Source organism: Myxine glutinosa, chromosome 10 (assembly GCF_964187855.1).
Source record: "Myxine glutinosa chromosome 10, kmMyxGlut1.1, whole genome shotgun sequence".
Taxonomy (NCBI): Eukaryota; Metazoa; Chordata; class Myxini; order Myxiniformes; family Myxinidae; genus Myxine; species Myxine glutinosa.
In genome coordinates, this window is record NC_136270.1 from 19,381,974 (window position 1) to 19,386,846 (window position 4,873).

Here is a 4,873-nt window from a genome sequence, read left to right on the forward strand (position 1 = left end):
CTTCCAAACAGGGCAGGGACTTGCCGAGTTCTGGCGCCGGTGGGCTACCGCTCGGTCTGCTGGGAAACTGGCAGACTGGGCGGTCGAGGCTCTCTCAGAAACACAGGAGAGAGTCGTGACCGTCCACCTGTACAACGAAGGCGTGAGTGACTATGATGTCAAGGTTTGGCTCAGTCGATACGCGGACATCCGAGGCCCAGTACGGCTCGTCCGGAACAGCCTCGGTATTTGGACCGGTTCTCGGCAGTTCCGGGTAAAGCTGCGGACGAGGCAGGACGGCACGGCCACCCATATCCCTAATGGAATAATGGTTGGGATGGACCGAGGCCAAGTCTTTTACGCGGGACAGCCGAAATTATGCCGCCGATGCGGTCAACTTGGCCACTTGATTACTGGGTGTACAGCGAGTATCTGCACCCAGTGTGGCGAGTTGGGACATTTGAGGGAGCGCTGCACCCAAGCGGTGCGGTGCAACCTCTGTGGTGCACCGGGGCACACTTTCCGCTCCTGCCCGCAGAGTTACGCGAGCAAGATGCGTGCTGCTGCGGGCGGGAGTGGGGGTGTTGCCCAAGGGACAGGGGACGGTGTGCCCCCAGGGACAGGAAAAGGGGACGGTGTGCCTCCAGGGACTGGGGGGGGGTGTTGCCCAAGGGGTGGGGGAGGGGGTTGCTCAAGGGGTGGGGGAGGTGGTTGCCCAAGGGTGGGGGAGGGGGTTGCTCAAGGGGTGGGGGAGGGGTTGCCCAAGGGGTGGGGGAGGGGTTTGCCCCAGGGGCTGGGGAGGGGGTTGCCCAAGGGGCTGGGGAGGGGGTTGCCCAAGGGATGGGGGAAGGGGTTGCCCAAGGGATGGGGGAAGGGGTTGCCCAAGGGGTGGGGGAGGGGGTTGCCCAAGGGGCTGGGGAGGGGGTTGTCCAAGGGGCTGGGGAGGGGGAGGGGGTTGTCCAAGGGGCTGGGGAGGGGGAGGGGGTTGTCCAAGGGGCTGGGGGGGGGGGTTGTCCAAGGGGCTGGGGAGGGGGTTGTCCAAGGGGCTGGGGAGGGGGTTGTCCAAGGGGCTGGGGAGGGGGTTGCCCAAGGGGTGGGGGAGGGGTTTGCCCAAGGGACAGAGGAGGGTATTGCATCTGGGGTCGGGGGGGGGGGGACTAATGTGTTTGTGTGTGTGTCAGCCCCCCTCCCCGTAGAAAGTAAAGGGAGGGAGGTGGAGGGAAAGGAGAACATGGAGGAGGGAGGGTTAGATCAGGACCTGGATGTGGCTTCGCCGGGTGTCGGGCCCACTGCGGTGGGAGGGGAGGATGCACGAGAAATGGTGGCTCCGGTGGCGGGGTCAGAAGAAACATCCTCAGTGCCAGAAACCCCGCTGCCGGAGGCTGGAAGTGATGGCTCCTCCTCCGGCTATGAGCAAAGTGACGCTGGACAATGGATCGAGAAGAAGCGTCGGAGGAGGGGCCAGGACAAAGGAAAAGCTCCTCTGGGCAAAGCCCCACAGGGAAAGAACACAAGAACGTCAAAGAAGAAAACCCCTGTGGGGCGCAGAGCCCCCCGTGCATCAAGCGACCCATCCAGGCCTGGGGGATCGCCTGCTCGTGGTAGGGGTGGGGCGCAGTCGGGGTTGGCCGCAGCAGGTCTCCGGGGGAGGGCCCGAATGCCGTCTTCCCCGGAACGCTCACGTTCCCGTTCCCCCGTGAGTCGTTCCCCACCCGTTGACCTTACCCCTCCTCCGGGGGCAGCTGTGGCCATGGGCCTCGAGGAGGGTTTGCTCGCGGAGGACTGGTGGCTTTCTTCCCCGGGTGGCGGGCGAGGGGGGGTAATTTATTTGACCCCCGAGCAGGAGGACCTCTCCCTGCTACCCGGGGAGAATGTCTGCATAGATGGGGACTGGCTCCCGGGCACCCTCGTGGCTCCCGGCTGCGGGAAGAACCGCAGGGGGAGGAAGAATGGTAGCTCGTCGCGTTTTGGCAAGGAGGGAGGAGCTTCATAAGTCCTATGACTCCCCTTTCGTGGTTTGCACTAGGGTTGGTGATTAATACACTAACACCTATGAGCTTTAAACTAACGAGTTTAAATGTACGGGGAGTCCGTACCACGGTGCGGAGGATCGCTATTTTTGAAGAACTGCGCAATTTTGAATGGGATGTCTGCCTATTGCAGGAATGCCATATTCCACACGGTGAGTATGGATACCTCCGTGCAAATTGGCGGTACGGAGAGTCGTATTGGTCCGGCAGCTACACTAACAGGGCGGCAGGATTAGGGTTCCTTATTAAGAGCCCGAATGTCGAGGTCCTTAGTTTAGAAGAAATTATCCCGGGGCGATTGGCCGTGCTCAGGGTGGTGGTTTCCTCGACCCCACTGACCTTGGTCAATGTGTACGCTCCAACGACGGTGGGAGAAAGAGTGGAGCTCCTGCGCCAGTTGGGGCCCCTCCTCTCCACCTCTGGCCCCGTGATCGTCGGGGGAGATTTTAATATAAGTTTGGACAGGTTGCCCCTGGAGTCATCGGCGCGGGCCCTTAAAGGGCTTGTTCAGGATTTTAGGTTGAGGGACACGGGTGCGGAAAGGAATGAGGTCACCCGGACCGATGCGGCTGGTACCAGTCGGGCTAGGATTGATTACATTCTTTTGACACCAAATTTTGGCGACCCGGACCTGGTACTTCACGCGGTGGCATTTTCAGATCACTGTCGTTTGTCTCTGGGTATTGAATTAAATGGGGTGCGTCCCCGGTGTTTTGGACTCTGGAAGCTTAACTGTCACCTTTTGCAGGATGACAGTTTAGTGCGTGCCTACGTTCGGAAGTATAGGGAGTGGGAAACGGTCAGGTGCCTCTTCCCTACCTCGGCAGCCTGGTGGGAGGAGGTGAAACGTAGGACCATAGGGTTTTTCCGAACGGCCGGGCGAATGAGGGCCGCGGGGAAACGAGAGCGTTTGAAGCGCATGCAGGCGTACCTCCAGCGCCTGCATAAGAAACTTTGCGAAGGGAGGGACGTGTCAGAGAAAATCCGCCGGGTGAAGGGGAGGATTTTTAGCCTCCTCGAAGCCAGGGCGAGGGCCGTCATCTTCCGGAGCAAGGTGCAGGCATTGGAGTGGAACGAAAGGTGTACCAGATTCTTCTTTCAACGATGTGCCAGGCGGAGGGGCGGTTTGGCCCAGGTTAATGTGGGGGGAGGCCGTGTTTCGGATCCGGACCAAATTACCGAAGCAGTGGAGGACTATTACTCCAGGCTTTTTGAAAAACGACCGGTTGACCAAATCCAGATGGCCGACGTTCTCGGCCATCTGAGGAATCTTTTGAGCCCCGAACAGCGGGAGCGATTGGAGGAGCCGGTGAGCCTGGAGGAATTGACCTCCGCTGTTAGGGATTTGGCCGCGAATAAAACCCCGGGTGACGACGGCCTGCCCGTGGAGTTTTATCGCTGCCTTTGGCACGTCCTTGGCGAGGACTATCTGCAGGTAGTGAGGGAGCTAGCCACCTCTGCGAGGCTTCCAGATTTGATGCGCCGGGGCGTCGTAAACCTCGTGCACAAGAAGGGTGATCGGGAGGATCTGTCCAACTGGCGCCCGATCACTTTGTTGAATGTCGACTACAAAATACTAACAAAGGTGCTGTCTAAGAGGGTGCACGGTGTCATGGTGGACCTCGTGCACCCGGACCAGACTTGTGCTGTTCCGGGACGCAGAGTGTCCGACAGCCTGGGCCTGGTTCGAGAGGCGATCCAGCTAGCAGAGGAGAGAGGTCTCCCACTGAGCATAGTCAGTTTGGACCAGGAGAAGGCTTTCGACAGAGTGTCACATGAATACATGATGGCCGTTTTGGACCGTTTTGGCTTTGGGCCAAATTTGATGCATTGGGTGGACCTGATGTATAGGGACGTTGAAGCCCGTGTTTTGGTCAACGGACACCTCTCGGGAGCCTTCCCAGTCGCTTCTGGGGTCAGGCAGGGCTGCCCAATGTCACCAGTCCTTTTTGTCCTTTGTATTGAACCGTTTGCTTGTGCACTGCGAGCGGACCCATCCTTCCCTGGGTTGTGGATTCCCGGAACCCATGGGGAGCGCCTAAAGGTGAGTCTGTACATGGACGACGTGTCGGTGTTCGTCACCGATGCAGTCGCCATGTGCAGACTGGTGGGTCTCTGCGAGCGTTTTGGGTTGGCCTCCTCTTCTAAAATCAATCCCCAGAAGAGTGAGGTCATGCACTTTGGTCGGCACAGGACGGGCTCCGGCCCCCCTTGCCCGTACACGGAGCGGAGAGATCGATTAAAGATCCTCGGGGTCTGCTTTGACCCAGGCGGCGTGGCCGCTGAGAACTGGCGAACGGTCATTGGGGAATTGGAATTGGAGGTCGCTTCTTGGCGGTCTCGTCGCCTAACCATGGAGGGGCGAAATTTAGTTATCAAGAATGTTTTGATCGGTAAGTTGTTGTATTTGGCGAGAATCTCCCCACCTCCTCCTGCGGTGGGACGGGCTCTAGAAGGAATAATTTTCACTTTCTTCTGGGGTACCCGAGCAGAGCGCAGGAGTAGGAGGGTCGTGAAGATGAGCCCGTCCTTGGGTGGGAAGGGTGTCCCCTGCCCGGTGTTTGTATGTATGTCTGCGTTTGCGTGTACTCTCATGGAGTTATTTGTGTCTGAGGACCCGGGTCGCCGGCTGGCGCGGGACTTTCTGTTTTTCTTTCTGGGGCCGTCCGTCGCGCGGTTGGAAGGGCGGTCCCTCCCGCTGTCTCGGCCTTTTTCCGGGTCGTGTCCGGGGCATTTCCGGATGTTTGAGGGGTTCGCCCGGGAGCAGGGCCTGTTGACCTCTCGGCCCATCGGTTGGCAGTTGTCGCGGGTCCTGGATCACTTGCGCCCAAGGGAGGTGCTGCGGGAGGTGCGTATCCTTCGCG